We start from the raw sequence: 16,383 nt of genomic DNA, 5'->3' as shown, positions 1-16,383 counted from the left end.
GGGAACTGAGGTGTATCACTTGCCCATTTTATTTACACTTTGGTCCATTTTTAAAGCAGTGAATATTTCTAAAGGTCATAATTACAATTAAAATCAAAATTCTGAGTATTCAGCTATTCATTTACTTGCATGGCCTGAGAGACAAAAATGAAAGTACACTTCATATTTCAAGTGTTCAGGAGCATAACAGTGGACCAAGATGGTCCCCTAGGGTGCCTACCACTTAGACCTTTACCGATTGATCTAGAATACCCATATGAAATAGTTCATTTAGAAATTTTCTGAGGAAAATTCAGAGGTTTGCATAGCACTGACTGTACATCTTTCCCACCCAGAGGGTGCTGGATGATAGCCAGTCCACAATTCAAGTCCACTCTTCTTTACCCTGACATGATTTATAATGAATATGACACATTTTATAAACCCATTTGAGGGTGGTAGTTTGTTTTGCAGAAATAGTCCATCAGTAGGGAGGTCCAGGGCTTCCCTGGTAGTACAGTGGTTAAGAATCCACCTCGCAATGGAGGGGACACAAGTTCAGTGCTTGCCCGGGGAGGATCCCACAGGCTGCGGAGCAATTGGGCCTGTGTGCCACAACTACTGAGCCTGCGCTCTCGAGCCCTGGACCCGAGCTACTGAAGCTCGTGCGCCTGAGCCAGTGCTCGGCCACAAGAAGACACTGCAGCGAGAAGCCCAGCACACCGCAGCGAGAGCAGCCCCCAGCCAAGAAAAGCCAGAAACCAAGGCCAGTGCAGCCAAAGATAAACATAAGGGGAAAAGGATTGAAAGTAGGGGGGTCCGTCTCCTGTCAGCAGTATCAGATCTAGACTTCTGAGGCCCCTTCCAAGGCCTTCATTACTTCCCTGTTATTGGTACCACAAGGCAAGGACACTCTGACTGTACCTGAATTTGACACTGGCATTTCATTTTAAAGCTACTTCTGCTTGTAAAGCTTTTTACAAGAAACACATTTTAAATCTAAGGCCACAGATAGATTGACCAAACATTAACCAAAAGGAAGGTGGTATGACCAAACTATTAAAGTAGACTTTAAGGTAAGAAGTGTTAAGAAAAAGAGAAAATGAAGCAAAATATGTCATGATAATAAGCAGATTAATTCATCAGGATGACATAACAATTCTAAATAATAACATAATCTCAAAATATATAAAGCCAAATTTACCAAACTAAAAAGCAATATGGTAAACCTTATGCTATGTATATTTTACCAAAATAAAAAACCAAAAGAGGCAGAAACAAATTCCAAGTTAAGCTTGAAGATCTTATCACACCTCTCTCAGTAACTAATAGACAAAAACAAAACAAAATAAAAAACACCCAAATCATGAAGGATTTAAAAATGTGAACAACTGTAGAATACACATATTTTTCAAATATACACAAAATATTTACAAAAATAGACTGTATCCTGAGCCATAAAAAGTGGCAACAAATATTCAAAAAGCTGAAATGCGTGAACAGTTCTCTGACCACAGCAGAAAATAACTAACACAACAACAATAACAAAAAACTATAATTTTCAAGTAAGCAAGATACTTCTGAAAAAGCTATAGGTGAAAGAAGAAATCACAAGGAAAAATACTTTTCATTATAGTGAAAAATATGACATCAAAACTTGTAACTCCAGGTAAATGTTGTTTAAAGGGAAATTTATAACCTTAGTTCAGTTCAGTCGCTCCGTCACGTCTGACTCTTTGCGACCCCATGGACTGCAGCTCACCAGGCTTCCCTGTCTATCACCAACTCCCGGAGCTTAAGTTTATATATTAAAAATAAGAAAGGCTGAAAGTTCAATCATCTGTTCCTTTTCAAAAATCTTAAAAAAGAAAGCAGCAAAAATAAGCCTAAAGAAAGTAGAAGAAAGGAAATAAAGGGCAGAAATTAATTATATAGAAAGTAGATGTATAAAAGAGAAAATCAATAAAGCCAAAAGGGTTAATTAAAAGTGATAACCACCAGTAAGACTAGCCAAAAAAGAGAGAAAATAAATGAAAAAAAAAAGAGACATCACTACAGGATTACAGACATTATTAAAAAGTCAAGAAGAAATTAAGGGGGAAAAAAAAAACTTTCCCAATAAATTTGACAATTTACATTAAATGGAAACATTTCTTGAAAAACAGGATGAAATAAAAATTCTGAGTAGGCCTTGATCTGTTTTAACAAATCAAATCTATATTTTAAATTTTTTCAAACCCAGCTGGCTTGCTTTACTGGTGAATTTTCCCAAACATTTCAGAAAGACATAATATCAAACTTACATAAAATCTTTCAGAGAACAGAGAAAAAAGAAACACTTCCAAAGTACTCTATGGGGTCACTATAATCCTAATATCAAAAGCTGGTAATATCATTTCAGGAAAAGAAAATGAAAGGCCAATATCTCTCATGAATATAGATGCAAAATCATTCAAAAAATATTAGTTTATTGAATCTAGCAATATATAACAATAAATAATATTTCATGAATAAAGAAAGCAAGGTTGACTTAATATTCAAAAATCAGAGTGGAAACATGAACAAGATCAATGTCAGTCCCTTGGTTGTGACATTGTACTAAATTTTGAAAAAAATGCTTATTTGGAGGGAAAATGGAGAAAAACCCTGTGTGATCTGTTTGTATTATTTTCTACAATTGCATGTGAATCTACAGTTGTCTCAAAACAAAAAAATTAAGGGTATAATGAACAGAACATAGGTGGTAGCTCATATGATCATCTTAGTAGGTACAGCATTTGCTAAAATTCAAACTGTGATAAAAATTTATAGCAATATGATAAAGCTCTTAGCAAACAAGGAGTGTCTTTTTAAATAAACACCTATAGCTAATATTGTACTTAATAGTGAAATATTAAACATTTTCCTACTGAGGTCAGGAATAAGACATATATATCCATCATCATGCTTGTATTCAACAGTGTTGACTAGAACACTAAAGTGTTCTAACCCATCCAATAAAAGGCAAGGAAAAGAAATTAAAACTACAGAGATTAGAAATAAAGAAGCAAATTATCTTACTTACAGATATCAAGTTTTGTATATAGATAATGCAAAGTATTTTACAAACTATTAGAATTTACAAGTGAGTTTAGCAAGGTCACAGCATACAAGGTCAGTAGAGATCTAATGTATTTCTTTATACTAGCAACAAACAATTGGCAACAATAAAATACAATAGCATCAAAACATCAAATATCAAGGAATTCTTGTAATGAAATATAAGCCAAATTTCTATACTGAAGACAAATGTTGTTGAGATAAAAGAGTTAAATGGAATAAATATATACATGATTATCATGAAGTGGAAGATTCAAAATAGTTAAGAAGCCTGTTCTTTCCAACTTGATCTGCAGACTCAGTGAATCCAGATCAAAATTAAAGCATTTTTTATAGAAGTTAACAAGTTGTTTCTGACATTATTATGGAAATTTATAACATGGCAAAAGACCTACATTAGCCAAGACGATCTTGAAGAAAAGCAACAAACTGTAGCACTTAACAGTACCAAATTGCAAGACCTCATATAACATTTCATTAGTTAAGACAGCACCCCAGGGGTCCAAGGATGAAGAATAAGTCCAGTGGAACTAGAAACAAGTCCACACATTTACAGTCACTTGATTTCTGCAAAGATACCACTACAATTCAGTTAGGGGGTGTGGTCTTTTTAGTATTAATAATAAATCATGCTGAGGCAACTGTATGGCAAAAAATAAACCTTAACTCTTAGCTCCTGCCGTAAGTAAAAATCAGCTCAAAGTGGACCAGAGACCTAAATATGGAAGGTAAAACAATAAAGTTTTTAGTAGAAAATAAAAGAATATCTTCATGTCCCCCTGTGCACATCCAATGGATCCACAAAACCTATGCTTGAAATGTTAAATGACATTGGTACCTGGGTATATGTGGATTTAGCAATGTTCCGCGGGGTCCCATCAAGCCTACTGCTCCCTAAATCAACCACCTTTCTGGGAAAAATAGAAGTCATAATAGAAAATAACTCATCATAAAAAGATTGATAAATTGCATTTTATTATACAATTTTTACCTATGGCCAATTCATGTTGATGTTTGATAGGAAACAACAAAATTCTGTAAAGCAATTATATTTCAATTAAAAATAAATATTAAAAAATATCTTTTTCATTAAATGGCACTGTTAAGAGTCAAAAGGCAAGCCACATACTGGGAGAATATATTTCCTATACATATATCTAACAAAAAAATCATATCCAAAATATATAAAGAACTTGTACAAATCAATAGAAAAAAAGACTTGAACAGACACTTCACAGAAGAGTATATATCTAAATAACTAAAAAGGAGATTAACACGATTAGTAATGAGGGAAAAGCAAATTAAAACCACAATATTACACACCCACTAGAATGGCGAAAATTTTACTAAATTTTACTAAAGTTGAAATGAGTAAATATTGATAAGGGTACAGATTTGAACTCCTCATAGTTATCGATGCTTCCCAGGTGGCTCAGTGGCAAAGAATCCGCCTGCCAGTGCAGGAGATGCAGAAGATGTGGGTTTGATCCCTGGGTCGGGAAGATCCCCTGGAGGAGGGCATGGCGACCCACTCCAGTATTCTTGCCTGAAGAATCCCACGGACAGAGGAGCCAGGTGGGCCACAGTCCACGGGGTGGCAAAGAGTCAGACACGACTGAGCACTGCGACCGCCCAGTTTGTGATAGGAGCATAAGCTGGCACGAACACCTTGGAAGAACACATATGTGTGTGTATATATACACATACATACACACACATACAAGCACACATACACACACATTACAATCCAGCAATTTCACTCTTACCGTAACATGGAACAGGAACAAGTGCTTATGCTCACCAGGAGACATGAATAAGAACGTTCCTAACAGCTTTACTGATAATTGCCAAAAACTTGAATCAACCCAAATGACTATCAGCAGTAGGAGATGTAAGTAAATTGTGCTATATTCACTCAGTTGAGTAAATGGCAGTGACAGAATAAACTTCCATATGCAGCTATTACTATAGAGATCGATCTTATAGACATAACATCGAAGTGAAAGAAGGCAGATAGCAAAGAGCATATCCAGGATGACTTCATTTACACAACATTCAAAAACAGGACCAGCACGCTAACCTTGATGACAGAAGAGAGGTTACTTCTGTGGTGAGGAATGATGAAAAGGTACATAAAGGAGTTTTCTGCTCATTTTAATGAATGGCAGTTAACATGGATGTGTTCACTTTGCAAACATTCATCATGCAAGACACTTAAGATTTGTGTGCTAGACTGATATGTTGTATAATTCAAAAAGATTTTTTTAAAAAGGGACCCCCTAAATAACCATATTCCAATCTATTTCATGAACTGACAGAGTGAATGGCAGCAAGGGTTTCCTGACAGGAAGACAGAATTCTGTTAGGACAGTCTTTGAAAGGTCAAGAGAAACAGAAATGTCCTTGAAAAAGTTAATAACAATATGGAGTGAACTTGCCAATTTTCTTTTTGCGAAAAAAAGGTAAACTTTTTATAGATAAGATTTATCTTTACATTTCTCGAGGAGGAAAAAAAAAAACAAACTGACTGACCTTCCCCTGGGACAAACCAAAGAGCTTCCGGTAACTAACAAACATAGCCTGTGTGACAGCTCACTGGTTTCAGGAGGTCAGCAGAAACTGACGTTGTTTTTCTCTCCCACTTGGAAAGTTCAGACCATGAGATTATTAAAACAAGCCAGGCATAACATGGTAGGATTCCAGCATTAATTTCTTAGCTGTGGCAACTTCTTCACAATGTGAATTTGAATCAGAAGAAAATATCAAATGACTAAAACTCCTGTTTGCTGCCAAGATGCCAGAGTAGAAAAGACATTCTTTGGAAAAAGAAAGGGAAGAATGTTATTTTATTCTGTTAATATCATTTTTGTGTATCTGTTTAGACTTTGCAGATAGTGGTATCTCTAAAACACATCTGGATCTTCCTAACAACCCAGATTCTTAACAGCTTAATGTGGTAGCTTTCTTAGATGACTACATTACAAAGCAAATCTCAATAAAGTTGTGAATTCCTATCACTCTTAACTATTCAACAAGACATTTATTAAATGAGCCCTGCATCCAGGCACTGTGTGTATAGGACATTAGTGAAAGAAAGTGAAATGTTAGTTGCGCAGTCATGTTTGACTCTTTGTGACCCCATGGACTGTAGCCTGCCAGGCTCCTCTGTCCTTGGAATTCTCCAGGCAGGAATACTGGAGTGGGTTGCCATTCCCTTCGCCAAGGGATCTTCCCAACTCAGGGATCAAACCTGTGTCTCCCTCATTGCAGGCAGATACTTTACCACTAAGCCACCAAGGAAATTCCTGCATAGGACATTAGGGAGGCAAAATAAAATTGCCCCTTTCCTCAAGTTATTCATCATCCAGTAAAAGTGTCTGACAGGCAAAGGAGCCTCTCTGGGTTGGTACAAACTGCTCTCACTCTTGAACTCTAACCGCAGAGAATGAAGAAAGGAAAGTGGAAGATGGCAGAACAGGATATTGTAGGTGGTTGGGTGCTTATGTTTAACTCAAAATATTCAATTTTTAACACCTACAGCAGTAGGTTTGGAAAAGAAACAAGATGAGTTTTGGAGAATTTTTTGTAGGTTTCAGTAAACAAGCATGTGAGTTTTCTAAGTTGCCTTTCAAGATTGGGGAAGTAGGGACTGGGTGGTGGCAGCTTTAGCAACAGGCTGAGAAGCTACTTCTTGTGGCCCAGGAATGAGATAAGTTTGAAGAAATTAAGGTGTGAAGAGACAGTGGAGTATGGAACCAGGCTGGCTGCCTTGAACCTTGAGTAGTCACCTTCACTTCTTTCAAGCCTGGTGTCCTCATCGTATTACATGGAACCTCATTCCTGTATTGCAGGATTGATTCAAGGACTACAGAGAGTGCCTGTACCCTGCACACAGTAAAAATGCAATGCATGGCAGTTGAAATGATAACTGACATTTAATAGCAGTCTCTGGGAGGAAGGCTCAAGACACCGGCCAGTTGCAGCATATCCGCCCAAGGTGCAGAGAGAGTGCCTGTGTCTGATCCATCACATGCTGGAATGCACCAACAAAGCTCTGATGACAGCTGGGCCCTGAATGCTTGTAGCAAGGGGCTCCCTCTGTCCTGAGGTTGTTACTAAACCAAATTTGGGTCTGCTCACCTGGGTGCAGTAAAGCCAATCTGCTAACACTGGGCTGTGATGAAGTGAAGTACAGGGCCAAACAAGGAAGATGGGCAGCCAACGCTCAAGAGACTCAAATTCTCTGATAGCTTTCAGCAAAGGTTTTAAAAGAGAGGGCGAGGGACAGGGTTGCAGGGTTTGTGACCAGCTTGTGTACATTCTTCTGATGGGTTGTTGGGATGGTGATTGGGAATCAACATTATTAACCTTCTGGTTCCAGCCTGTCTGGGTTCTACATGCTTGTGGTCAACATGCAGTTAACTTCTTCCATCTGGGAGGACTTTCAGTACTGGCCAAACAGCTCAAAAATGTGGCTCAGAATATTATCTATAGCCCTTGAGAGGAGCTAAAGTTCCATGACTTTGTTTAACGCCTGACCAGTTATTATTTTGTCTTGCTTGACTGTTTCCCTTTGTTTCTGTGCTTTCTCACTTCCCCGTGCTCGTTGGGACTCCGGGAGGGCCTAGGAGGCTAGTTTTTCTACAAACAAGATGTAGGTGGAAGACATAGGAAGGATCTGTCATGGGAAGGCCTCATAGGATCCTGCTCAATTACAGTCTCCCCTTTTCTTTGAAACTCCTCTGTCTTGAGGGAGAACAAGTGCAGAATGAGAAAAGGAATACACAATAGTTGTGGACAGAGCTGATAACTAGAAATTCAGCAGAGGAACTCAGTTTTAGCAGGGAACTGGTTTCAGGGTGTCTGGAGAGAGGGACTTAGAGGCTCCCTGATGTGAGGTTTCCAAGAAGTCATACCCTGGATCTGATGATTTAATCAGACTTGTAGGGATAAATAGTAAACCCAGTTCCAAAATTCTTCTGAGTATGGGGGAGGGAGGGCATTCCACATTGTGGGTCAGTGGTAACATTTTGGTTTCTGAGTCCTAGAGTTGGACACTGGAGCAATTCAGGGTCAGGGAGATCAGGGGATTTTTGTGGCAATAAAGGGCTGTTTGTTTAAGGCCTGCTTGATCCATGCTTGCTTTACTAGATCTCAACAACAACAGCTCTGTATTTTTCTTGGAATAAAACTGGCTTTTGCACTAGACACAAGGAACTGTGCCCTCGAGCAGTGGAGGCTTTCTAAACATTAGTGACTTTAACTCGATTAAGTATTTCCATTTCCTACTCCTGTGACTTTGCGAGGCTCAAGTTCCCAGAAAAGCTGCTTTTTGGACCATGACTCTCTAGGTTGGTTACGTTTTAGTTCATTCTGTTCTTACAATCTGCGTAAGGGCGAAAACCCGTCAAGAGGGCGAAAACCCGTCAAGATACTCTTCAAAAATTCTTCATATGGAAATGTTCTCAGATTTCCAGCCAGCAAATGAGTTTCAAAGGACTGCAGATTCAGATACCCTCAAAGATTCTTAGTAAAAGCTTTTGTCAGCATTTCCTTCCTCAAATCCTGTACTCAGCTCACTGACCTCTTGCCTTCTTGGGTTAGGGCCATATTTTTGTATAGTCTCAGCTACAAAAATATGCTAGGCCTTGCAACATTCCCTTCCTAAGAGGAATGGAAATGAACTCTGTTGGATTCCCCTCGGCATGACTAAGAGGCCAGCAAGGCACTTTTACCTTCAAGCCCTCAGATACCAAATCAGAGGCATGGCGGGCTCTGGCCTCACTTGAGCTTCTGGTTTCAAGTGTGCAATTAACTTCAGATCTCTGATATTCTTTGACTGTTCCATGTCATTTTGCATGGGTCATTTTCTCCTAGCCACTTAAAGTGTCCTCTGTGGCTTTTGTGCTATTTATATAACAATGTCAACGTGGGATACAGCTGGGCCTAAACTCTGGTGAGAAGGTACACATTTCAACATGCCTTGTAACATTGGCTGAGCACAAGCAGTTTAGATTTGCTTATTTTTCCTTTTATAAGCTTTTATTATTATTATTTTTGCATTTAACTCCTTTGAAATATTTAAATTCTAAAGCTAGAAGCTAAATTCTCTTGAAGATATCTCAGATCTCAAGTTACAACATGTGACACGGCAGGGTTTTATAGTCATTGAGCAGAAAAGGTTCAAGAAATTGGGAGTTCTTTTAATAGCTAATGTGTGACTATGATAGCTGCCGCTGGTTTTCCTTCAAATCTATTATCCCCATGCTTCTATAATAATACATTTAGCTGTTTGAGTTGAGAATATGGTCACTCCAATTAAAGTCTTATTTGAATCACTGTCAGTGTGAACTTTTTATTACATACAGCCAAACCTAATCCAAAAACAGACTGACATGAATATTCACCTCACTGAAGTCAATGTTTTTGATAGCAAAGTGTAGTCTCCTGGACACTAAACAAGGCTTCAAGGTATCTTTTCTTATAAAATTTTATAAATTTATTGTTATAAATAGTATAAATGTCACAAATTTTAAAAAGGGCTCAAACTACTTTAAGGCTTCCCTGGTGACTCAGTAGTAAAAAAAATCCACTTGCCAGTGCAGGAGATGCAGGCTTGATCTCTGGGTTAGGAAGATTCCCTGGAAGTCAGGAAGAGACAGATCAGGAAGAATCCTGGCATGGCAACCCACTCCAGTATTCTTGCCTGGAGAATCCCAAGGACGGAGGAGCCTGGCAGGCCACAGTCCACGGGATCACAAAGAGTCAGACATGAGTGAAGCAATTGAACACACATGCACACAGATTACTGTAGAAAGTATTCTGCTTTATCTGAGGGCATCTGAAACTGCCAACCTAAGCAAACTTAGATTTGTGGGGCTTGGGGTTTTCAAAACAGTGTGGCTACCCCAAACTAAAGTATTGCTGAAGCTGCCTCAGAAACATTCAGAAAACTAAGATCATGGCATCTGGGTCCCATCAGTTCAGTTCAGTTCAGTCGCTCAGTCGTGTCTGACTCTTTGCGACCCCATGAATTGCAGCACGCCAGGCCTCCTTGTCCATCACCAACTCCCAGAGTTCACCCAAACTCGCGTGCATCGAGTCGGTGATGCCATCCAGCCATCTCATCCTCTGTTGTCCCCTTCTCCTCTTGCCCTCAATCCCTCCCAGCATCAGGGTCTTTTCCAAGAAGTCAGTTCTTCACATGAGGTGGCTAAAGTATTGGAGTTTCAGCCTCAGCATCAGTCCTTCCAATGAAATCCCAGGACTGGTCTCCTTTAGGATGGACTGGTTGGATCTCCTTGCAGTCCAAGGGACTCTCAAGAGTCTTCTCCAACACCACAGTTCAAAAGCATCAATTCTTCGGCACTCAGCTTGCTTCACAGTCCAACTTTCACATCCATACATGACCACTGGAAAAACCATAGCTTTGACTAGACAGACCTTTGTTGGCAAAGTAATATTTTTGCTTTCTAATATCACTTCATGGCAAATAGATAGGGAAACAATGGAAACAGTGACAATTTATTTTGGGGGGCTCCAAAACCACTGCAGATGGTGACTGCAGTCATGAAATTAAAAGATGCTTACTCCTTGGAAGAAAAGCTATAACCAACCTAGACAGCATATTAAAAAACAGAGACATTACTTTGCCAACAAAGGTCCATCTAGTCATAGCTATGGTTTTTCCATGTATGGATGTGTGAGTTGAACTATAGAGAAAGCTGAGTGCTGAAGAATTGATGCTTTTGAACTGTGGTGTTAGAGAAGACTCCTGAGAGTCCCTTGGACTGCAAGGAGATACAACCAGTCCATCCTAAAGGAAATCAGTCCTGAGTATTCACTGGAAGTGCTGTAGCTGAAACTCCAATACCTTGGCCACCTGATGTGAAGAACTGACTTCTTGGAAAAGACCCTGATGCTGAGAAAGATTGAAGGCAGGAGGAGAAGGGGACGACAGAGGATGAGATGGTTGGATGGCATCACCGACTCAATCGGCATGAGTTTGAGTAAACTCTGGGAGTTGGTGATGGACAGGGAGGCCTGGCATGCTGCAGTCCATGGGGTTGCAAAGAGTTGGACATGACTGAGTGACTGAACTGAACTGAACTGAACTGAAGCTGCCTCAGCACCAAAGGCTCCTTGCTTGAGGTCATGAGGAGTAAGGGGGTCAGGGTTCTACTCCAGAAGCAGCTCATGAGACCTCCACCAGCACTGGGCTGATATCAACTACGAAAACAAAGCAGGGTAGATAGATACAAACACTGATAGTTTCAAAGTTCTTTGGTAACACTAACAACAGCAAACTCTTAAATGCATTTAAATGCACTTTGCTTATATTAATCTAGTTGATCCTTCACATAATCCTATGAGGAAAGGTCTTCAATCATTCTCACTTCAGACATAAACGAAGAGGCAGAGGGAAGTTTAGTGACTTTCCCAAATTTCCACAAGTAGGGTCAGAGTTGGGATTTGATAGGGGTTTTGTCTCCAGAATCTAGCCTCTAAATCAGTCAGAAGCTATTCAGCATCCCAGTAAGAACAGTACTTATGGACTAAACATTTATCACATGCCAGGCTACTTTTAAATGCTTCCATTTATTGATTCATTGCACCATTATACTACCTGGTGGCTCAGTGGTAAAGAATCCATCTGCCAGTGCAGGATTCAATTGGGTTCGACCCCTGGGTTGGGAAGATCCCCTGCAGAAGGAAATGGCAACCCACTCCAGTATTCTTGCCTGGAAAATCCCATGGACCAAGGAGCCTGGCAGGGTACAGTCCATAGTGTCACAAGAGTCAGACACGTCTTAGGAACTAAACACCACCACCACAGATGAAGAAACTGAGGCACAGGGAGAGTATATAACTTATCCAAAGTTGAAAAAGGTTGAAAGTGTCAGTCGCTCACTTATGTCCGACTCTGTGACCCCATGGACTGTAGCCCACCAGGCTCCTTTGTCGATGGAATTCTCTACTTGTGTAGACTGGGGGTTAAACCCACAGCAAGGCTGCAGAGTCCACAGCTACTGCTATGCCTCATTTTCTCATCAAGCAGCCGGTGCTTCCCTCAATGATGGAGATGCTTTCAGAAGGGAAAGATGCTTTTCGAAAAAGACATTTTCTGCAAAGTGTCCTCTGTATGAGCCTGTACTCCAGGCTCTCTCCATTTGCCTTTCTTCCACCTCCACTCCTGACCACTCAGTTCTTCCCTTTCTCCTGTTGATTTTGCAGCTTATCTCCTCTTTTTTTAAACTTCCTTAACTCCTACTCCAAGTAATTAATGCTATTAGCACATTCTTTTTCAACTTTCTTGACATATAATTGACAAATAAAATTATAAGGTAATTACAGTGTATAGTATGATGATTTGACATATTACACACTGTGAAATTATTCCTACCATAAAGTTAACATATCCATCACCTCACATTCTTACCTTTTGGGAGGGGAAGGGTGAGAACATTTAGGTTCTACTTCCTTAGTAAATTTCAATTATACAATACAATATCATCAACTCTAGTTACCAGGTTACTCATTAGATCCACAGACCTTATTCTTCTTATAACTAAAACTTTGTACCCTTTTATTAACCTCTCCCGATTTCCCCCACCCTTCAGCCCCTGCAAATCAATTTTCTACTTCTCTGTTCTTATTATTTTTATTTTTTTTTGATTCTACATATAAGGGATAGTATACAGTAATTTTCTTTTTCTAGCTTATTTCACTTAGCAGAATGACCTAACAGTCTCATCTATATTGTCACAAATGACAGGATTTCCTTCTTTTTAAAGACAGAGTAATATTTTATTGTGTGTATATATTTATCACAATTCTTTCCTTGGTCAGTTCATCTGTTGACAGACACTGAGGTGGTTTCCATACCTTGGCTATAGAGAAGAATACTGCAGTGAACTTGAGAAGTTAGCTGTCTCTTGAAGATAATGGTTCTGTTTCCTTTGAATACATACCCAGAAGTAGAATTGCTGGATCATGTTCTATTTTTAATCTCCTGAGGAACTTCCACACTGTTTCCCAGAGTGGCTGTGCTAGTTTACATTCCAGCCAACAATGCACAAGGGTTGTCTTCTCTACACATTCTCACCACTATTTGTCATCTTTTGTCTTGTTGATAATAGCCATCCTAAGAGGTGTGAGGTGATGTCATTGTGATTTTGAGTTTGGTTTCCCTGATGATTGGTGATGCTGAGCACATTTTCATGTACCTGTCAGCCATTTGTATTTCTTATTTGAAAAAAACAACTATTCAGGTCTTCTGCCCATTTTAAAATTGCCTTTTTTTTTTTGATGTTCAGTGCATGGATGCTTTATATATTTTGGATATTAACCATTATCTAGTTTTAGTGTCAGGATAATGATAGCCTCAGAAAAAACGAGTTTGGAAGTATTTTCTACTCTTTTATTTTTTGGAAGTTTGAGAAGTGTTGGTATTCATTCTTTAAATGTTTGGCAGAATTCACCAGTGAAGCCATCTCTTGCACAGGAATCTTATAAGTTGAGGTGCTAAATGTGGGATGCAAACCCTTCGCCCCTCAGAGAAAATTTTGACTGTATGGTACTGTGCTGGCCAGGATGGAGCTGGTGAAATTGTGTCTCAGCCTCACCTCTCTGTTTTGATGTGGGTATTTCCTCATTTACCTGATGTGTAAAGTTGTTCAGAGGGCTTCTATGGTATCTCAGCGGTAAAGAATCCGCCTGCTACTGCAGGGGACGTGGGAGATGCAGGTTCGACCCCTGGGTCAGGGAGATCCCCTGAAGGAGGGAATGGTAACCCCCTCTAGTATTCTTGCTTAGAAAATTCCATGGACAGAGGAGCCTGGTGGGCTATAGTCCATGGAATTGCAGAGCCAGACACGACTCAGCACACGAGGGTTGCTCAGCTGTATCTAGATTCCTATAGAGGTACTTGCCCCGTGTTGCTGTACATTCGCTGTGCCTGTAGAAGGAGGGCTGTTCAGAAGTCTCCTGTCACCGTTGTTAACTTCCAGGACATTCTCCTTCTGCTCTTTGTGTCCTATCTTTGGCCAGCTCTTCCAGCTATACTACACAGCACCTAAGTTTTGCTCATGCTTTAGAGACTATTACGATTGTCTCCTGACTAATGATTTTCCATTTCCTTCTTTTGTCTCTCAATACACAACCACAGTGATCTTTTTGTCAACAAAAAGTCTTAAAGAATCCTCTGCTCAACGTTTGCAGCAGCAGCATCCCAGCTCAGAATGAAGTCTAAACGTCAGGGTGACCTAGAAAGCCGTGGCCCGCTGCCACCTCCCTGACCTCAGCTTCCACCATGTTCCCTCTCACCCACTCTGCTCAAGCCTTCCTGGTATCGTCGATGCTGCTCAGAGAAGCCAAGCACCACCTCCTTTAGGATCTTCGCTCTTTTCCTTTGCCTGTGTACGTGGAGAAGGCAGCCAGTCTCCACATCTTACCATCTTGCTTCCTCACGTCATGTATCTTGGTTCAAACGTCATGTATCTTGGTTCAAACGTCATCTCATCCAAGGTCTTCCTTGATAGCTTATAGAAAAGTATTACCATACTCTGTGCTACCTGTGGTGCTGGAGAAGACTCCTGCACAGATCAAACCAGTCAATCCTAATGAAAATCAACCCTGAGTAATCACTGGAAGGACTGATACAAAAACTGAAGCTCCAATCCTTTGTCCACATGATGCGAAGAGCCAACTCACTGGAAAAGACTCTGAGGCAGGGAAAGATTGAGGGCAGAAGGAAAAGGGGGTGACAGAGGATGAGATGGTTGGATGGCATCACCAACTCAATGGACATGAGTCTGAGCAAGTCCCGGGAGATAGTGAAGGACGGAGGAGACTGGCGTGCTGCAGTCCATGGGGCTGCAAAGAGTTGGACACAACTTAGTGACTGAATGCCAACCATACTATGATCACATCAATTATCTCATCACCTTTTTTCCTATAGTACTCTCACATCATAAAATTTGTCCAGTGACTATTCTCATAGGAAAATACATTCCATAAAAGCAAAACTTTTTTCCCCTGCTGCATGCACACTGTTTATTTGATGACAGGCAGGAAGTGGTGGCAAGCAGGGGCTGGGCAGGTCAGCACTGCTCCCCGCAATCCTGCTTTGATGGCCACCCAAGCTGTTGGTATCTGGGTCAGAAATTCTTTCCCTCCTCTCCTGAATTAAATAAAGAGCATTCTTCTCCCCATGAGACCTGGGGAGACTTGTGTGTGGAGCTGGGTGCCCCATCACAGCCCACAAACCCCTGAGTTTCTCACACTTCAAACTACATGCTCATAGAAGGCACTCAAGTGTCAAGTGCATGAACAAAGTAAATCTACCTTCATCTTAAAAGAAGACTCTTCCTCGGCCTGTATGCCTTCTGTATATTGTCCGCAGCCTCTTTTAGTCGGTAACCAAGCTTCTTGGTACTTCTACATTTTCCCCATCTCCTCAGTTCCACGCATTCTGGCTTCTGTCCCTGCCAAAGCCTGGATGTAGCTAGGGTAACCTTTATATTCCTACCTGCTCAGTCCAATGGGCAGGGTTGAGCTTTTCACTTGAGTGGATCATTCTTGACTTCATCTATATCCTTGACATCTCTTCCCTGGTTACTCTCTCAGTTCAGTTCAGTTCAGTTGCTCAGTCGTGTCCGACTCTTTGCAACCCCATGAATTGCAGCACGCCAGGCCTCCCTGTCCATCACCGACTCCCGGAATTCACTCAGACTTGTGCCCATCGAGTCCGTGATGCCATCCAGCCATCTCATCCTCGGTCGTCCCCTTCTCCTCCTGCCCCCAATCCCTCCCAGCATCAGAGTCTTTTCCAATGAGTCAACTCTTCGCATGAGGTGGCCAAAGTACTGGAGTTTCAGCTTTAGCATCATTCCTTCCAAAGAACACCCAGGGCTGATCTCCTTGCAGTCCAAGGGACTCACAAGTCTTCTCCAACACCACAGCACAAAAGCATCAATTCTTTGGCACTCAGCCTTCTTCACAGTCCAACTCTCACATCCATACATGACTACTGGAAAAACCATAGCCTTGACTAGACGGACCTTATTGGGCAAAGTAATGTCTCTGCTTTTGAATATGCTATCTAGGTTGGTCATAACTTTTCTTCCAAGGAGTAAGCGTCTTTTAATTTCATGGCTGCAATCACCATCTGCAGTGATTTTGGAGCCCAAAAAAATAAAGTCTGACACTGTTTCTACTGTTTCTCCATCTATTTCCCATGGAGTGATGGGACCGGATGCCATGATCTTCGTTTTCTGAATGTTGAGCTTTAAGCCAACTTTTTCA

The sequence above is a fragment of the Budorcas taxicolor genome, chromosome 25 (assembly GCF_023091745.1).
Source record: "Budorcas taxicolor isolate Tak-1 chromosome 25, Takin1.1, whole genome shotgun sequence".
Taxonomy (NCBI): Eukaryota; Metazoa; Chordata; class Mammalia; order Artiodactyla; family Bovidae; genus Budorcas; species Budorcas taxicolor.
The sequence above is the reverse complement of the archived record's forward strand: the minus strand, read 5'-3'. Positions refer to the sequence as shown.